The sequence below is a fragment of the Lissotriton vulgaris genome, chromosome 4_1, assembly GCF_964263255.1.
Source record: "Lissotriton vulgaris chromosome 4_1, aLisVul1.2, whole genome shotgun sequence".
NCBI classification, from domain to species: Eukaryota; Metazoa; Chordata; class Amphibia; order Caudata; family Salamandridae; genus Lissotriton; species Lissotriton vulgaris.
In genome coordinates, this window is record NC_141691.1 from 566,037,215 (window position 1) to 566,058,358 (window position 21,144).

The window sequence follows — 21,144 nt, forward strand, 5'->3', positions numbered from 1 at the left end:
CCTCCAGGCCATCTGGTCGCCGAGCCTGCCGGGTCATCTGGTTGTGCAGCTAGGCAACCAGGTGGCCCGGGATGACCCATAACTAGATGGCCCAGGACGACCGTGTCCCATGGCAGTCCAATGACAGTGAGGGTGGCCAGGTGCTCTGAGGCTACTACTCGGGAGGCTCCTTTCCCAGGGCTGCTCAGTTCCTTTTGACTTGTGCGAGATCAGTGAAAGAGGGAGATGGTCCAAGCCCAGCCGATCTGGTCACCCTGCTGACCTGCAAGAGATGGTGACCCTGGTGGTGCAGGTCAGGAGGGGAAAGCCGACACATGGTTGAGGTGGCCTCCCACAGGGTCACGTTCCCCCCTCCATGTCCCTCCCGCCAGACTGATGGCAGAGGGACCCAACCCCAGGTGTGGTGGAGGAGGGTGTCCTTAGGCTCCCACGGACAGAGATAAAAGCTTGGCTTAGAAGGTGACTTTCAATAGATCGCAGTGAGATATCTGCTCTGCTACTTACAAAACCCTGACTCAGAATCAGGTTGTCTATGAATGATTTAGCACCAGGTGCCCCACGAACATGCAATTTACTAAGGGCGTTGAAGGCGGCCCCATTCCATCTGTGATGCGGTCCCCAAGCAAGTGGCGCTCCGGCCCCCAAGAGGCCGGCTATTCCAGGCCAACTGAGGTTCCACGGCACTCTGGTATCGTTAGTGTTTAGGGGGGTTTCTAAATTAGAAACATTCAGTCATATGCCCACAGATGGTAGCTTTACCCCACTGGCTCCTCAGCCAAGCACATACACCAAGTGTCTGAACCTACGGTTTCTCTCGCACTGAGCAGGATTACTATAGCAACAATACATCATCATAGGGTAAAACTAACCTGTCTCATGACGGTCTTAACCCAGCTCACGTTCCCTATTAGTGGGTGTACAATCCAACGCTTGGTGAATTCTGCTTTACAATGATGGTAAGAGCCGACATCCATCGAAGGATCAAAAAGCACTGTCGCTATGAACGCTTGGCCACCACAAGCCATTTATCTCTGTGGTAACTTTTCTGACATGTTCTGCTTGAAACCCAAAAAGTCAGAAGTATTGTGAGGCCCCGCTTTCAAGGTCTATATTCAGATTGAAAATCGATATCAAGCGAGCTTTTGCCCTTCTGCTCCACAGTAGATTTCTGTCCTCCCTGAGCTTGCCTTAGGACACCTGCATTATCGTTTGACAGGTGTACCACCCCAGTCAAACTCCCCACCTGCCAGTGTCCCAGGAACGTGTTATGCCCAGTGGGCAGTGGGTTCTTGGAGCCAGAAGCAAAAGCCCCCCGGGGCTCGTCCCCCCGCCTCACCGGGTAAGTAAAAAAACTATAAGTAGTGGTATTTCACCTGCCACCTGAAAGCCCGCCACTTATCCTACACCTCTCATGTCTTTTCACAGTGTCAGATGAGGGTCAAGCTCAACATCAACTTTTTTCCCCGCTGCTTCTGCCAAGCCTATTTCCTTGGTTGTGGTTTTACCTGATAGTAGGTAGGGACACTGGGAATCTCGTTCAACCATTCATGCGTGTCACTAATTAAATGATGAGACATTTGGTTATTTCTTTACCACCGCGTGGTGGCTTATTCTGGGTTATTATGCTGTCCATCAGCGTTAAATCGTTTTTTCTTCCAACAATACAACATTTGTGCGCTCCAGAGTACAGCCACACTGTAATCTGTCCTCACTGGAACTGGGATCACGTATAGGCCAGAGACACTAGAGGCTCCAGGTCTATTCCAACAATATAAATTTGCAGGACATCAATAATCAATGTGTGTTATGTTGTGATTATGTGTATGTAATTATTTGAGACCTATTCTTCATTCAAGACATTTCAATAATCAGATTGTACACATTTGTATCTAAATTGTTATAAGCACACATCTATAAAAATACACATCTATAAATTGCACATCTAACTAGAAAATCCACATCTATAGGAAGTCTAGAAAATTCACATCTATAAAATCTACATCTATTCTAATTCTTGTGTCAACTATAAACTATTGTGTTTCATTCATTTATTTATTAAGGAATTTTATATAGCGCTAGCCTGACCCGAGGATATCGGAGCTCTTCACAGCAGTTTTTGAGTAAGATTCATACAATACAACCGTATTCTACATATAGGTTCGGAAAGTCCGCGTGTGCTGAGCAGCACTGAGGTAGTACTTGAGTCCTGAGATAACCTCATAGAGTGCACATAGTCTTGGGGTGGACACAATAAAGCAGTATTCTACATATAGGTTCGGAAGTCCAAGTGTGCTGAGCAGCATTGAGGTAGTCTGCGAGTCCTGAGATAAGCTCCTAGAGAGCACGTTAACTAGGGGTTGAACCACTTAGGTGGGAGAGACGACAAGCAGGGATTTGCATTTGGATGGCGGCTATCCAATCTGGAGAGAGCAGTTGAGGAAAAGGACTTTTACGTGGTTTTTTAATTCTGTGAAGGATGAGATAGCCCTGATACCGACTGGGATAGCGTTCCAGATTTTGTTTTTTGTTTACATGTTTTCTGTTTGCTTGTTTTTATAGGGATGAGTTAGTAGGGTGCTGGAGCTCCTGAGGTTCCTTGTCTGAATAGCCCTCTTGAGCTTAGCAGCCAAATACTCAGGTTTTCCTGTGTGCAGAGCTTTGTGTGTGAGGCGGGCAGTTCTGAAACTGGCACGCAATTCGACTAGGAGCCATTTTAGTTCTCCGAATGCTAGTGAAATGTGGTCGTATTTCCTGATTATAGTGACCATTCTAGCTGCTGCATTTAGAGTAGTTTTGAGGGGAGCTAGGTGAGTAACTGTTTAACCTCATTTAAATATTGATTAATCAACATTTTAAAACAATATGTTTTATAAGAATGACGTGTGCTGCAGGATAGTGTACAGCTCAGCATTTAGCTTCATATTTAATTGTCCATGAATACTTGCCACATTTTAAGAGTGTCCATTAAAGTAGTGAGGCAAATATTCTTCTTCAATGGGAACGACATTTGCAGACCTAAATCAGCAAGAGCAACATCATTACATTGAGGCTAAAAACCCTGACATCCAACAATAAAGCCATGACATTTTACAGTCTTATAGTTTATAAGATCTTTGATTTGCTGTGATAGATCCTGATAGTATGTAACTTAACTTTTGATTGCTAATTCAAGGGAATTCTGTGAGTTTTAATAACAGATTGAAACATCAATCACTACAGCAGTACCATCTTTGGCAAACACTACATCTGGTTTTCATAGTTCACCTTGGATATTTTTAACATGAGGATCCCTATATGATGTCCACCCAACCATTTTTGCTCTATCAATGAGCAATTCCAGAATTTTGTTATGCTTTTTAATCCTTATGACATTGGTTTTGGGACATGCACCTGAAATATGTGAAATTGTTTTGTCAACATCTTTGCAGAACATATATATGTATCAAATGTACGATTTCTTCCCCTATTGATGATTTCTTTAGTATACAAAGCATTTGCTCTCAACATCAGTGCAGCTATGTGTTGATTTTCTTTCATTTTATTATACTTGCTGATCCAGAAATTTGAGGTTGGATTAGTTGCTAAGTATTTAACACCATCACTTTGGACAGAGATTTGCCCATTTCTCAAATTCCTCTTTTCTCCAATCATATGTTACTAACAAATTCAAATCATAACTCAGAAATCTACTGTGTAAAATGTTGAGATTGTGTGTTTTGATGATGTTATCAATTTTTTGATTGATTATGTCTCCTGAATACTCGAATGAATGAGCTATGTACAGAAAAGGAGCTTCCCTGAGATACAATAAACTATTGACTTTGTTTAAACCAATTGTTGTACATAGTTTTGGTACACTTAGGCCCCCAAAGGATCTTTTCGAATACTGGAGACCATCACATGTGTATGCAGGTAGGTGTAGGAAATGTTTGACATACTTTTGTATTGTTTGATCCAGAATGATTAAAGTTTTAACTTCTGTTCCTGTCATTTCCAGTTTAAATGACAGTTTAGTTATCAAGTACTGACATAATATTTCCATTTTCTATGTGGGCTTAAGTGGTAGATTGTCAATTTTGTTGTTGCTTGTATGGCCGGTGTGTGGATCAAAGTTATGTATCTCTCACTTTCTCCTGGATGAATGTTTTCAATATTTTGTTTTTCAAATTGCCATAGTGTACGGTTGTTAACCAGGATTTTGTCTTTATGGTGATTTATGTAAAATCCATGTGTTTTTTCCCCATTAAGTTTTATACCTGTTGTTTTACAGAATTCGTTTATGATTTTCAGATTTGTTCCTTCCCAGGTGTTGCTGAGTATTGCGATGTCATCGGCAAAGGCTAGAGCAGTGATTTGCTCAATGAGGCCATCAGAGACGAATGTGATGCCCTTGTCGTCTTTCTGAAGATCACAAATCAAAGGATCAATGACAATGTTAAAGAACAGTTAGGATAAAGAGTCCCTTTGTTCAACCCCAGATTTCATTGTTATTTCTGGAGTTGCAAACTGAAACAACCTCTTGTCTAACATATCTAGTTTAACTATTGGCAATAGCTCTGCTTCTAATCTGCCGAACGGGTTTTTGTGAGATGGAAGCTAACATGAGGAGACGATAGCAGCGCTATCGAGATTTGCTGCTTACAAATTAATATTAGCGGATCTGTGCTAAAAAGGAATATATATACAGTAGTGAAAACAATAAATAATCCTATAACCATAAATAGGCTAACTTGGAATTTTTGACTAAGTCACGTCTTCCACTTCTAAGACAAAAACATCACTTATATTTTGGAAGAAAATTTATTCCTGCTACAGTTTTACAGATCGCAAATAGGTTGGCCCTCCTCTGACTTGGTGCCGAATAAACCACACCTACCAAAATAAACCTTCTGTTCCAAACATATATCTAGAACCCCCATTTTGTTTAATGGAAATTGTATTGTTGGCCCTGATGAAGGTGATAACATCATGCTTTCACCTAAACGTACTTAGGCCAGTTACACACATCTGAATAACTCCATTTCAAGAATAATACCAAGGAAAGGATTCTTCCAAAATTAAAAAGATGGACTGATGCCCTTTTTTAATGTACTTTTATAAGACAAACTGACCATTGTCTCAGAGGTTTTTTCGTTTTGATTTGTGAGCATATTTGCACAGTAGGAGAGTCAGTATGTCTGAGAGGAATGAATGGTAAGAAAGATTGTATGAGAGAATGAGTAAGATTTCACTTTTGCTATGTTATTTGTCTGTGGGGGTCATTAACTTATACAAACATTTAGGATCAGAGAAATAATAGAATGTGCTTTCTCTTTTTTGTATGACATAGTAAACAATTGTATGTTTTGAACTTTGTGAAAAAAATATTTTCATATACAAAAACAGAAATATATATACAAAAAAGGAGAAAACTAATGTTGTTCTGATCAATAAAACACAATTTAAATGAAAGTTAATTCCTTCTCTTTTCCCTTGTATCTGTGCTGTTCATCAACTTATTAGAAGCAGAGCTATTGCCAATAGTTAAACTAGACAAGAGGTTGTTTCAGTTTGTATTTCCTTTATTCCCCCTCCTCTTGGACCTCAAACAATTAATGGGATACCTTAGCTCCATAGCAGTATTTCTGGAGTTGCTTCATTGTTTTTTTCCCTCGAAAATGTTGTTGAGCGACCTGCTCCGAAAAAATCACGGAGAACTTCCGGAGCGTGAGAAGAAGTGGCAGGCAGCATCTACGAGTGATCCATCAGAACCTGTCCCAGCGGTCAACAAGAATGAACAGCAAGACGTCGATAATGATTCTCAGGCGGCTGGCTCTCAAATGACTGAAGGAAAGCTCAAAAAAAGACTCTGTTTCCAGCACTGAGCAGCCACAAACATCCGCTCCAACCGTAAGTACTGTGGGGGCAATTGTACAGTCAGGATGCTTGAATGCTAGCTCTTCTCCGGACTCACGTCCAGGCATCGGGGATGTGGGTATTGTTATCGATCAACTCACTGAGGCAAATGTTTCTAATTTCGCCAACTTATCCTTGAATGGGGGGTCGACCAAAAGCATACCTGAAATACAAGACACAGCATTAACTTCTAGCGACCCCCAGATATCACATGAGAAAAGTGAACCCCCCCAAAAGGGATAACAATCTTAACCATGATTTGGATAAAGAAGTAAGTGACTTTTTTCCGTTTTCTAATGAAGCTTAGGCTGAGGGGGATTGGTCAGATGAATCTGAAACTGAATCTATGTCCTATTTGACGGATGAAAGCAGCAACAGTAACGGAAAGAGGGCAGAGGTTAGCACCATTAAATCGAAGCTCACACAAATGCGGAAAAAGAGACAGCAAGGTGGTGGCGATCTTGCTTCGGATTATTCCCTCACCGACCAGCTAACACTCCCCACATGTAGTACAAAGCACACCCAGCACATCACGCACCCCTCGTTTGGCGAGTCCACCCCTACTCTATAACACCAAAAGGAGGTCCCAGGGGAGGTTTAACGACCACAACTGCTATGCCACCTACCTGACAATTAAACCAACAAAGAATAGCAGTGAGTCAAAGGACTAACTAAATTATATATCTAACAGAAAACAACAAAGGTGTTGACAAACAAGTAAGGAATCTTGTGAAGGAAAGCCACTCAACGTGAACGAGTTCCCATCAGTCCACCCTCGAGACCGCCCTTCATCATCTGGGATCTCTTACACATCAAGAGAACTGGTACCCGCAACAGACCGGCAGGTGTTATAAACCAAATCTAGAGTGTACCAGAAACACAAACTCAGATGTGAATAAGTTGTGTCTTGCAGGGAACTGAATAGCAGTGCTGAAATAAGTGAAAGTGATGAAGTGAAAAGAAAAAAGAATTTCTCTAAAATTGGATAGTGATAGGGGAAAAAAACCTTTAATATGCACCCCTTCACTCCCAAATCAATAAAAACAGTGCAAGTAGTAGTGTAACAAATGACTACCAACGATAATGTTAGGTCGACATGTTTCTGCAGTCACTTGGAGCCACACGGTCTCCTGCTGCTTCCTCAGGGCCATTAGTGCTACTGCTAAATACAGAAATAAAAATAAAAAGATATCACCTGAAAAGTGCGATATATACTCATCCTTCTGACTTTAGATCCCAGTATTCAGCAGGGGAGATTATAGATACATAAAAAAAGAAAGATCAAAGAAAGCACAGTTAGTAATCCTACCGACGTGCATGGGTCATGATACAATTATTTCATGAACCGCATGATGGCTCTTAAATGCCAGCCTTCTGAGGACAGTAGTAATCTGCCATAAATATATATTGTTTCTTACTCACCCATTAGATGGAAGGGAACAGCCCCACCTCACCTGGCACCAGCTCAGGTAGTGGGTGCACCGCTCTGTAGTAAAAGGAAAAGGATTTAGTTTGGTATGGGGAAGATATTCCTCAGACTACCACACATCACTGGCTCTTCGCGCGCCACATCCGGCGCTGCATTCTCTCACACATTAGGTCACACTCCTTTCTAAGCGTACACCAGCCTTGATAGTAAATTATTGCTGGTTTCACTAATTGTGTCTCCAATCTAAGTCCGACCCATTCTAAACTGGCTCCATTAATACACAGACATACCGCCTGACACCTTTCACGGAACCATAATGAGGAAAGTTAGCAGGCATAACTTTTATATATGCACCTAGTTGTTGAAGTGCCACTCGGTTAGGTGTTCATATCTTACTTAAATTTTTGCCTCTCGAGTGTCTATCATACTCGGGGTTATTTCTCCGATCTAGTAGTCTATTACCCCGAATTCAGAAAATGTGCTGCATTGTTGCAATGCTACCTACAGCGTGCCAGGATAGCTCTGTCCTCCCCTACAACATTAGACACTGTTCTACAAGCTATAGCGGGCGCGGCCCACCGGGAGGAAACCGCATAAGATGGACGAAGGGCCCAAGCAGCCCTACGCAAAGTGCAAGGGGTTGTTCGCAAACTTACCTAGACTTGTAGCTCTTTTAGAGATAGAATCACCGAATTGAAGCCAGGGTGCTCTCCAATGAAAATGAAGTAGCTTTGAATCATGAAAAAATTGAGCTACATGAGTCAGAACTGGCTGACGATCGGTGGAAGCTTGAGGACTTCGAAAATCGTCAAAGAAGGAACAGCCTTCGCATACTAGGCGTTCCTGAGATGGCAGAAGGCGAGGATGTCTGTGCTTTTGTGGCTAATCTATTCAGAGACTCCCTGCCTGAGCTAAAAAATTGGGACTGGGATAATGAAAGGCGGTAGCGGCTCCGCATGTTAATCAAGCCGTTCCAAGATTAAAAAGCTCAGACCTATCTGAACAATCCAGCACAGCTCATGGTTGTTCATGGAGGGCAAACGAAATTCTTCATGTCAGAGATCAAGGCCAAAGAGTATCTGGATGAGCTAAAAGGACTTAAACAGAAACTGGCACCATACATATTATGCCCACACTAAATAATAACTATGTCACTTCAGGCACTAGCTTTAACATTTAGGGCTAGAATAAGATGCAAATGCTTAATCTCTTGTGTTTGGGGTTGGAGGTGGGGGAGTGTTGTGTTTTATATGTTTTATATCTTTTTCACGCAAATCACTAGGACGGTGGGGGTTGAGGGGGGTGTTCTACACTCTTACGTATTCTAGTACTTTTTAATATTGCCTGGACACTTGGAATGTCCTACTCAATAAGTATGAACCGGCAACCTTCTGGGGCTAAACTTTCTTTGTATATGCTTTATTGCTTTATTGTAATGCTCGAGTGCAGTGCTGCATCACCATCATCCAGACTCTCATGGAGTCTGAATGCCTTTTTGGGGGGTGGAGGCAGGGGGTGGGGGTGGGAGTTTGGTTGCTGTGGGGAAGGAGGGTTGGGGGGTTCATTTAAAAATTAAAAAAACAGAACCAAATGCAAGATAAGAGTCACTTTTTTTTATTAGTTCTAGCACGAGAAAGTACCTCAACCAAGGTAGAACAAGTATGTTATGAAGATCATCATGAGTCTAAGCAGCAGATACACATGGAATCATCTAAAACACTCTTATGGGGAGGTTGACCATTCAAACCTGGTATGTTTCAGGTCTTTTATCTAGAGATAAACGACAGCGCCTGAGTGAAATAATAAATCAGAGCCCCGTAGATATTATATGTCTCCAAGAGACCCACCTGCCCTGGGATAAGAGGGCGCTGTTAGGAATTTGGGGATATAATCTACTAGCATGTACCTCACAAACTTCTAACATTCGGGGGATAGCCATACTGGCTAAAGCTTCTCTTGGCCAAGCGACACGTAAATTGGCTGACCCACAGGGCAGATGGGTTATTATCAAACTGGCCCTTGGTATTACTATTTGCTCAATCTACGGGTCCAACCAAGACGACCCTGCTATCTTCGAGATACTCGAACTTGAACTTGCAGCCTGGCAGGGGCCACTCATTTTATGTGGAGATCTAAACATCTCGCTCAGGCCACCGTGTAATAGACATATACGTTTAAAATAAGTTAGCAGGCTTGTCGACAGCTTGGGCCTAGTTGATATATGGAACGCTAAGAACTACCCTGACCCTGGCTATACTTACTTCTCTTGCCCTCATAGCAAGCATGTTAGAATAGACTTTATGTTTGTAACAACTGATCTGTCTACGCGAGCCACAATCACCAAACATCCTAAAATTATCTCAGACCACAATGCATTAACTCTGACAATCAATTTCACATCCACAAAGAGACAACACCCGGTTTGGACATTTGATAGAAAACTCCTGGCCAATAAAGAATACATTAATCACATTACCAGCTGGGCCCAAAATTTTTTCGATACTAACCGATACAGCTCCTCAAGATGTGTGGTGTGGGATTGTTTTAAAGCCGCTCTCAGAGGCAAAACAATGAGTTACCAAGCAAGTGTCCGGAAGCAAAATAATAGGGAGTTTAGCCTAAAGGTTTCGGAGTTGGCTAGGGCAGAGAAAGAGCATGTCACACAAATAGCACAAGGAAATGATGGAAAACATGCTATGTATCAGCTGTTGGAATTAAAAACTGACCTTAACTCGGGTCTGAGTCAAAAAGCTGCTGAGACTTTTAAAGTACATCAGAAAGATGTATATGAAAATGGTGAAAGGATTGGTAAGCAACTTTCGCTCCGTACCTGCCAGAAAAACGTATTTAATGCTATCACATCTATACAGGTAGGAGGGCAGACACACACGCAAAATTAACGCATTTCAGCAATATTATCAGAACTAATACCAAGATGATAGTACAGCAAGCAGGGCTGAATCAGATACCTTTCTGAGTAATCTTCTCGATAACCCTGAGGCAAGTAGGCTCATTGACGATATACCCTAGAAGACCTTGAGAAGGAAATTACCCTAGCTGAAGTACAGCTTGCCCTGTCCTCACTTGCCTCTGGGAAAGCCGCAGGCCCAGACAAAATACCACTTGAGTTGTACAAAATCCTGAGCCATTATTTAGGACCACTTATTCATGACTTATTCCTGGGGGTCCAATGGAGTGGTATTTCTCCAGAATCTAGGAAGGAGACAAACATAATTGTCTTTCCAAAAAAAAGGGAAACCTCCAGACCAATTGTCATCTTATCGCCCGATTTCCTTAATTAATTCTGACTCCAAATTATACGCGAAAGTTATGGCCATCCAGCTCGGGAGGGTTGTCGAACATCTGGTCTCTCCATGGCAGCATGGATTTATCCCGGGTAAAGGCACTACCAACCACACCCGAAGGGCCATCGCTTTATTTGATATAATGTCCGCAATGGGGGCCATATGTCGATGATCCTTCTGGATGCAGAAAAGGCATTTGATCTTGTTTCCTGGAACTTTCTCTGGCCTGTTCTGACATGCAACAATTTTGGCCCCAAATTTGTTAACTCCATAATGACAATGTATCGTGATCCCAAAGCCAAATTACAGATAATGGGCTCTGAGTCAGGTATGATTAATGTATCTAGAGGTACAAGGCAAGGGTGCCCCTGTTCTCCAATATTATTTGCCCTATATATAAACCCCCTATTTTTGAAGCTCCGTGAAGGACAAAAAATTAAACCAGTGGTGACTGGCCAATTTGAAACCAAGGTACTGGCTTATGCCGACGACATTGCGGTACTAACACCCGATCCAACAGAAGCAATGCCGGAAATAGAGAATCTAGCACATACGTATGGATTTTACTCTGGGTACTCCCTAAATAAAGGAAAGGCAATTATGCTTTGTACGGATAACATTGTGTGTACTGATTACAGGAAAGCTGACAAAGCTACATATCTAGGTATCAGTATTAGCCCAGATATTAAGCTATTACCCAAGCTCAATTATGAGCCATTACTGAATCACATAAGGAAAGACCTTGATCGAGTAAACAGCCTACATCTTTCTATTATCGGCAGGGGAAACTTTCTAAAGATGAATATCCTCGCTAGGGTGTTATATATTTTTCGAGCTATCCCTTTGATTTTCGAGGACAATATTCTAAAAACACTAGAATCACTTATGTCCAAGTTTATGTGGCAACATGGCAAAATCAGGAGGTCCTTGAAATTTCTTTAACTCCCCCAGAACAGGGGTGGTTTAGCGGTCCCAAATATGCTATTTTACTTCTGGGCCTCGGTCCTACAATAAATGGCCCTACTTTTATACTCCATCCCCTCTGTGGATGAAACCGAGGCTACAATGGTTCCATCTATCTACGAGCTGTCGCTTGGGCAGAAAGCTAAAGGTCTTTTTTTGAGGCAAGTGGAAGCAAGTTACTATAAAAAGAGTAAATTTAAAATCATTTCCAATGCCTGGAGAATATGGTTTAGAATGACTAAGTATATGCAAATTTTAAAAACAAATAGATACACCCCCATTTGACAATCTAATCTTCTTCCCGGCCTAGGGACTGACGTCATTTAAAAAAAATGGGAATCTTTAGGAATTTACACCGTAGGGGACTTCTTGTTGAAAAACAAGGATACCACCTTTTCAGATTAACAGGCAAAATTTCATCTATCTAATGGAGACTATCTTAAACTTATTCAGGTGCATACTATACTCAAGCTAAAAGCTCCTAGTGTTAGCACGGGCAGAATTGAAATTATTGAAACCATTGCTAGAAAGACGACTAGAATTGGCTTGATCTATGGACTATTGTTGGAAAAACTCCAAGATGATGTAGAGCAAACGGAAGTAATCTGGGCAGATAAATTGGGCAATCCAAATATAGACATTGATATGAGCCTACAATTAACATCTTGTCTTCTTATGTCAGCTAGCTTAAAAGCCCAGACTTACAAAACCATATTTAACTTATATTTTACTCCCGCAAAATTGTATGCTTGGGGCAAAAGGGAGTATGATCACTGGCCCAGATGCCTACCCGGCCCGCAACATTAATACATATGTTTAGCGACTGCAGCGAGCTAACCCTAATTAAAAAAAATGCTGTCTGATTTCTGGGAGGAGGTGTTCGGGCACAAGCTTGCTAACTCTCCCACTCTTTATATGCTTGGATATGACAGTACACTCAACCTAAATACGGTGGAGGAAGCAATGTTATTTATCGGAACCGCCGTCTTAAGAGTCATATTAGCAGCACGGTGGAAAGACACTAACCCACCAAGTTTTCAAATGTGGCTAGCCCGCCTTCTTGCTGTTTTCAATCTCGAGAATGCCATTTATGCTACAAGAGAGATCAAGGCTGCTAAGCGTGGTAATGCGATCTGGATGCCTATAACCACATGGAAGACCAGGGTGAGGTCACTTATACCGTAAAGCTATGATGAAATAGTTCATATGTCTCTCTCTCTATATTTCTACTTTCCTTCTGTTCACTCTTTCTATTCTTCCTTCATCTCGACCTTATCTCTTACTGATATATGCTTCTCTTGTATGTACATTATAAGTTTGACATGTTGAGTTTTCTGCAATTTTTGACTTTCTCCAAAGCTGTGATCGTACTCTGTGTTACTATTTTGATGCCTTAACTGCTGTCTTTACTGGTTCTGAAAATAAAAATAAGAAAGAATGAAAAATGTTGTTGAGTCAGTTTATAAATCTTTTATTATGTCTCTGATGTATGAAGGAACTCTGTGCCTTTCAAGAGTTTGTAAAATGTGACATTGGTTGACAGAGTCAAAGGCTTTTGAGATGTCTATGAACACCACTGCTAATGAATTTCTATTCTTTCGTGATATTTTGCAAAGAGTCAGATTTGCACCTTCACGAAGCCTTTTTTTTCTCGTATTCAAATCAACAAAAGATCTTTTAGTTAGTATTTTTGGGAATAGGAATTGGTTGCCAATTGCTGATTTTTTAAAGTTTGCTAATCAGTACGTTCTTAGGAATCAATATCAACCGGTTCTTTTTACTACTTTCTGGTACTCTTCTTATCGTTAACCAAGATGATAAGATTCTGGACAACACTCGATTGCTTGTTATGCACGTCATTCAAGTCAATCAGGTCCATCTTATCAGGCCCCACTGCTTTCTTTAAATTTGAGTCATCGAAGGCAATGGTTATTTCGAGCAGTGTAATTTCTTTACACACTCTTTGAATTTCCCTTTCAGCTGGTATCTGATCAATTGGGATGAATTTAGGTTTTTTCTTGTTTTCATTTTCAATTCTTTCTTTATACAATTGGAAGATTTCATCAGCACTGATTTGGCAAGAGGCATCTTCTGCCCCATCAGTGATTATCCTGGCAATTTTCTTTTGTCTTTTTTAAACATTAACTGGTTTTCTTTGTAGTTGCCATTTGCTTTTGCATAATTTTTCTCGTGTGTCCGATTGAGCCTTGCATTTTTCTTATCTTTCTTTGATATTTGGTTTTCTACTGAGGCATTCTTGAGCAGAGTTCATAGGCTCATTATTGAGTACGCTCGTTGGTTCACTACGATTTGCTGGAACAGGACTTATATCATAGGTATTTTCTGAGATATAAAGCATGATCTTATCCATCAGATCCATAGCAGCATCGTGATGCTTTACGTTTTTGTTGTACTTCTCTACTTCTGCGATTCTATCATTCAGTTCATCAAAGTGTTTCATTTTTGCTGCATGTTATGAATTGATAAAGTATCTGTGCCTTTCCGTTGTTACTTTCACTGACATTTCTGGAGCGTCGGAAGAGTCATTCTCAGTGATATTCGATGCTTGCAGTACATCCTGTGCTGTTGTTTTGGCTCTTATCTCTTCTATCTCTACTTTTTTCATGGAGAGTCTAGCACTACAGAGGCAGTTACCAGCTGGACCACTGGGAGGTAAAGGCCACTACGACCAAGAATAGGTTCAGAGAGAGAGAGTTTAGTCTGCCGCACACAGCAGCTTCCCGCTCCTTTTGACCCCTTTGAAGTTCTTTATTTTTCCATTAATTCCCTTCCAACAGAAATTTTCTCCGGTGTTCTTTGCTATAGGCCCCCGGGACACAGGACAACCTTTGGCCAGACATTTAGTAGCCTTGTGGAACCTTTTTTAGATAGACTGAAATTCACTTTCCTTGGCGATTTTAATTTTAATTTGGACAACTCTCTCTGTAGGGACACTTAATCCCTCATTGAAATTTTTAATGGCTGGGGTTGCCCTCAATTGGTCAGGAGTCCCACTCACGTGGCGGGTCACAACCTTGATGATATTTTTTCCAATGACCCTCGTGCCCTTGTGGGTGACCCTATTCCACTGACATGGTCGGATCATTTTTCGGTTCCTTTTTACTTATCGCATTGGTGTACCCTGGAGAAAAACCTCAGAGCATAAAAATTGGGTGGAAAGAAGAGACCTTAACTGTATAACTAATGAGGCCCTTACTAGATTTTGAGACAACTACCTTCCCTCTAGACATCATGATGTTAATCAGGCTGCTATAGAGCTGTCGCAAGAATTGTTAGATGCATTGGACATCCTTGCGCCAGTTAGGAAGCACTATTTGGCCAGACTGAAACCTTAAGCCCCTTGATTCTTGCAGAAACTTAGAAAACTGAGATTAGTGTGTCATAGACAAGAAAGGGTATGGTGTTCTAAGTTAGATCCTGCGGACAGGGAACTCCATAAGATGTCTTTGAAACATTACAAGGAAGCTATTACGGACGAAAAACGGTTGTACTATTCAAAGATGATGGATTTGTCTTAATCCTCTAGGAACTGTTTAAGGTCATTAATTCCCTTACTGTTCTGACAACAACCCATACCGTTTACTTCTCACAGTCATTTTGTGACAAAATTTCGGATTTCTTCACCTCCAAGATCAGAGATATATATTGGGCTCTTGAAGGTGCCTATGTAGGACAGTCCACGTCTTTGACCTCAGTAATGGAAGAAACGTTTCCTCTGAGACACTCCCTAGGCTCCTCACCTTTCCATTTTTAGCGCATGAGGATACGGACAGATTGCTTGAAGGTGTTAAGTCGGGTTCTCCTCTAGATCCATGCCCCCTTAAGATTTAAAACGCTGTTGAGATGTAATTACACCACTTCTTACTGCTGTTCTGAATGTGGCTATCTATAAGGGACAGTATCCTTTGCCAGGCGCTCTGAGGCTACTGCTCAGGAGGCTCTTTTCCCAGGGCTGCTCGCCTCCTTTTGACTTGTGCGAGATCAGTGAAAGAGGGAGATGATCCAAGCCCAGCCAATCTGGTAACCCTGCTGACCTGCAAGAGATGGTGACCCCGGTGGTGCAGGTCAGGAGGGGAAAGACCCTGTGCCAGCCGTCACATGGTTGAGGTGGCCTTCCTCAGGCCCACGTTCCTCCCTCCATGTCCCTCCCACCAGCCTGATGGAAGATGTCCCAACCCCAGGTGTGGTGGAGGAGGGTGTACACAGGCTCCCACGGACAGAGATAAAAGCTTGGCTTAGATGATGACTTTCAATAAATCGCAGTGAGGTAGCTGCTCTGCTACTTACAAAACCCTGACTCAGAATCAGGTTGTCAATGAATGATTTAGCACCAGGTGCCCCACGAACATGCAATTTACTAAGGGCGTTGAAGGCAGCCCCATTCCATCTGTGATCCGGTCCCCAAGCAAGTGGTGCTCCGGCCCCCAAGAGGCCGGCTGTTCCAGGCCAACTGAGGTTCCATGGCACTCTGGTATCGTTATGGTTTTGGGGGGATTCTGACTTAGAAACGTTCAGTCATATTCCCACAGATGGTAGCTTCACCCGACTGGCTCCTCAGCTAAGCACATACATCAAATGTCGGAACCTACAGTGTCTCTCGCACTGAGCAGGATTACTATTGCAACAATACATCATCATAGGGTAAAACTAACCTGTCTCATGACGGTCTTAACCCAGCTCACGTTCCCTATTAGTGGGTGTACAATCCAACGCTTGGTGAATTCTGCTTTACAATGATAGTAAGAGCCGACATGCATCGGAGGATCAAAAAGCACTGTAGCTATGAACGCTTGGCCACCACAAGCCATTTATCTCTGTGGTAACTTTTCTGACATGTCCTGCTTGTAACCCAAAAAGTCAGAAGGATCATGAGGACCCGCTTTCAAGGTCTATATTCAGACTGAAAATTGAGATCAAGCGAGCTTTTGCCCTTCTGCTCCGCAGTAGGTTTCTGTCCTCCCTGAGCATGCCTTAGGACACCTGCGTTATCATTTGAAAGGTGTAGCACCCCAGTCAAAGTCCCCAGCTGCCAGTGTCCTAGGAACGTGTCATGCCCAGTGGGCAGTGGGTGCTTGGAGACAGAAGCAAGAGCCCCACAGGGCTTGTCCCCCCGCCTCACCGTGTAAGTTAAAAAACTAGTAGTGGTATTTCACCTGCCACCTGATAGCCTCCCACTTATCCTACACCTCTCATGTCTTTTCACAGTGCCAGACGATGGTCAAGCTCAACATTGACTTTTTTCCCCGCTGATTCTGCCAAGCCCATTCTCTTGGCTGTGGTTTTACCTGATAGTAGGTAGGGACACTGGGAATCTCGTTCAACCATTCATGCGTGTCACTAATTGAATGATGAGGCATTTGGTAATTTCTTTACCACCACGTGGTGGCTCATTCTAGGTTATTATGCTGCCCATCAGAGTTAAATCGTTTTTTTTTTTCGCAACAATACAACATTTGTGCGCTCTGGAGTACAGGCACACTGTTATGTTATGTTATGTTACATAAATTTGTAATGCGCACTGCTGCCCCAGCTAAGGGGCGTCCAGGCGCACGGCAGGTAAAAATGCAACACCACAAGAAACAGAACAGAAGGGAGAAAAGTGAATTTATTAAAATAAAACGGTTTTCAAGGCTTTACGAAAGACTAGCAGATCATCTAACAGTCGCAACTCTACAGGAAGGGAGTTCCAGAGCTCGGCTGCTCTGACCCGGAAGGAACGGCCACCAACCCGACACAGCCTGTAACGGGGAACCACAGTAAGTGCCTGACCCAAGGATCTCAGGGGCCGAGTAGGCACATACCATGACAGAAGGTCCGCAAGAATGGGGGGACCTGCTCCCTTCAAAATCTTGAACGCCATACACAGCACTTTAAACTGAATTCTGGCCTTGATAGGCAACCAGTGCAGTGATCTCAAAGTGCTGGAGGCAGAGCAGGTACGGGGAAGGCCAACAATGGCTCTTGCCCCAGCGTTCTGGACGCGTTGGAGGCGGGTAACCTCAGCCACGTTGGACCCTACCAGAAGAGAGCTGGCATAGTCCAGGCGGGATAACACTGTAGCCTGGACTATCAGCTGCCTGGTGCGATGGTCAAAAAACTTCAAAACCGGGCGAAGCGACCGTATGATACCAAAGCAACAGGCCGCAATTTTCTTCGTATGGCCAACGTAGCTGAGGGAAGGATCCATCCATACTCCTAGGTTCTTTAATTCCGTGACCGGGAGGGGGGCCGGCCCCAGCTCCGTAGGCCACCATCTGTCCCCCCAAAGCTCCGATCTCTTACCTACGATCATGATCTCTGTTTTCTTAGCGTTGAGCTGGAGACAGTTGTTCTTCATCCAGCTCGCCACCGCCCTAAGTCCGCTCTGAAACCTGGGGGCATCCCGGTCCGCATCCCCGCTGATCGTAACCGCTAGCTGAGTGTCGTCAGCATATGAGACCATAGTCATGCCCCATTGCTTGACGACCTCAGCCAGCGGTCTCACGTAGATATTAAACAACGTGGGACTCAGCGAGGATCCTTGCGGCACCCCCTGTTTCAAAGGATGGAATTGGGACTGGAACGGTGGGACAGCAACGCTAAAGAACTGTAAACTGTAAACTGTCCTCACTACAACTGGGATCACGTATAAGCCAGAGACACTACATCAACCAGGTCTATTCCAACAATATAAAATTGCAGGACATCAATAATCAATGTGTGTTATGTTGTGATTATGTGTATGTAATTATTTGAGACCTAGTCTTCATTCAAGACATTTCAATAATCATGAGGTACACATTTGTATCTAAATTGTTATAAGCACATAAAAATACACATCTATAAATTGCACATCTAACTAGAAAATCCACATCTATAAAAAGTCTAGAAAATTCACATCTATAAAATCTACATCTATTCTAATTCTTGTGTCAACTATAAACTATTATGTTTCATTCATTTATTTATTAATGAGTTTTATATAGCGCTAGCCTGACCCGAGGATATCGGAGCTCTTCACAGCAGTTTTTGAGTAAGATTCATACAATACAGCCGTATTCTACATATAGGTTCGGAAAGTCTGTGTGTGTTGAGCAGCATTGAGGTAGTACTTGAGTCCTGAGATAACCTCATAGAGTGCACATTGTCTTTGGGTGGACACAATAAAGCAGTATTCTACATAAAGGTGCGGACCTCCAAGTGTGCTGAGCAGCATTGAGGTAGTCCGTGAGTCCTGCGATAACCTCCTAGAGAGCACGTTAACTTGGGGTTGTACCACTTAGGTGGAGGGGCCGCAGGTACGGGTCCAATATCATGGAGGAGGTAAGTCTTATAGCAGCAATGTCTGGGACAGACGACAAGCAGGGATTTGCATTTGGATGGCGGCTCTCCATTCTGGAGAGAGTGGTTGAGGAAAAGGACTTTTAGTTTTTTTTTTTTTGTGAAGGATGAGATTGTCCTGATACCGACTGGGATAGCGTTCCAGATTTTGCTTTTTGTTTACGTGTTTTTTGTTTTTTGTTTACTTGTTTTTATAGGGATGAGTAGTAGGGTGCTGGAGCTCCTGAGGTTCCTTGTCTGACCATCCCTTTTGAGCTTAGCAGCCAAATACTCAGGTTTTCCTGTGTGCAGAGCTTTGTGTGTGAGGCAGGCAGTTCTGAAACTGGCACGCAATTCGACTAGGAGCCATTTTAGTTCTCTGAGAAATGTGGTAGTATTTCCTGATTGTAGTGACCATTCTAGCTGCTGCATTGAGAGTAGTTTTGAGAGGAGCTAGGTGAGTAACTGTTTAACCACATTTAAATGTTAGTGAATCAACATTTTAAAACATATGTTTTATAAGAATGATGTGTGCTGCAGGATAGTGTACATCTCAGCATTTAGCTTCATATTTAATTGTCCATGAATACTTGCCACATTTTAAGAGTATCCATTAAAGTAGTCAGGAAAATATTCTTCTTGAATGGGAACGACATTTGCAGACCTAAATCAGCAAGAGCAACATCATTACATTGAGGCTAAAAACCCTGACATCCAACAATAAAGCCTTGACATTTTACAGTCTTATAGTTGGTAAGATCTTTGATTCGCTGTGATAGATCCTGATAGTATGTAACTTAACTTTTGATTGCTAATTCAAGGGAATTCTGTGAGTTTTAATAACAAATTGAAACATCATTCACTACAGCAGTACCATCTTTGGCAAACACTACATCTGGTTTTCATAGTTCACCTTCGATATTTTTAACATGAGGTTCCCAATATGTCATCCACCCACATATTTTTGCTCCATCAATGAGCAATTCCAGAATTTTGTTATGCTTTTTAATCCTTATGTCCTTGGTTTTGGGACATGCACCTGAAATATGTGAAATTGTTTTGTCAACATCTTTGCAGTACCAACATATAGCAAATGTACGGTTTCTTCCCCTATTGATGCTTTCTTTAGTATACAAACCATTTGGTCTCAACATCAGCTCAGCTATGTGTTGAATTTCTTTCATTTTATTATACTTGCTGATCCAGAAATTTGAGGTTGGATTACTTGCTAAGTATTTAACACCCTCACTTGGGACAGAGATTTGCCCATTTCTCAAATTCCTCTTTTCTCCAATCATATGTTACTAACAAATTCAAATCATAACTCAGAAATCTACTGTCTAAAATGTTGAGATTGTGTGTTTTGATGATGTTATAAATGTTTTAATTGATTATGTCTCCTGCATACTTGAATGAATGAGCTGTGTACAGAACTGGAGCTTCCCTGAGATACAATAAACTATTGACTTTGTTTAAACCAATTGTTGCACATAGTTTTGGTACACTGAGGCATCCAAAGGATCTTTTCGAATACTGGAGACCATTACATGTGTATGCAGGTAGGCGTAGGACATGTTTGACATACTTTTGTATTGTTTGATCCAGAATGTTTAAAGTTTTAGCTTCTGTTCTTGTCATTTCCAGTTTAAAAGACAGTTTAGGTATCAAGTACTGACACAATATTTCTATTTTCTGTGTGGGCTTAAGTGGTAGATTGGCAATTTTGTTGTTGCTTGGATGGCCGGTGTGTGGATCAAAGTGAGGTATCTCTCACTTTCTCCTGGATGAATGTTTTCAATATTTTGTTTTTCAGATTGCCATAGTTTACGGTTGTTAACCAGGATTTTGTCTTTATGGTGACTTATGTAAAATCCATGTGTTTTTCCCCATTAAGTTTTAAACCTGTTGTTTTACAGACATTTTCAATGATTTTCATATTTGTTCCTTCCCAGGTGTTGCTGAGTGGTGCGTTGTCATCGGCAAAGGCTAGAGCAATGATTTGCTCAATGAGACATCAGAGACAAATGTGATGCCCTTGTCGTCTTTCTGAAGATCACAAATCAAAGGATCTATGGCAATGTTAAACAACAGTTGGGATAAAGAGTCACTTTGTTTAACCCCAGATTTCATTGTTATTTCTGGAGTTGCAAACTGAAACAACCTCTTGTCTAACCTATCTAGTTCAACTATTGGCAATAGCTCTGCTTCTAATCTGCCGAATGGGTTTTTGTG

At 42.1% G+C, this 21,144-nt stretch overlaps 2 pseudogenes; both read right to left on the bottom strand.

Moving 5' to 3' along the window:
* Positions 1 to 442: 442 nt before the first annotated feature.
* LOC147722261 (28S ribosomal RNA) lies at positions 443 to 1,475 on the bottom strand (annotated as a pseudogene).
* A 14,363-nt stretch (positions 1,476 to 15,838) lies between these two features.
* Positions 15,839 to 16,868, bottom strand: LOC147722262 (28S ribosomal RNA; annotated as a pseudogene).
* Between the last annotated feature and the right edge of the window lie 4,276 nt (positions 16,869 to 21,144).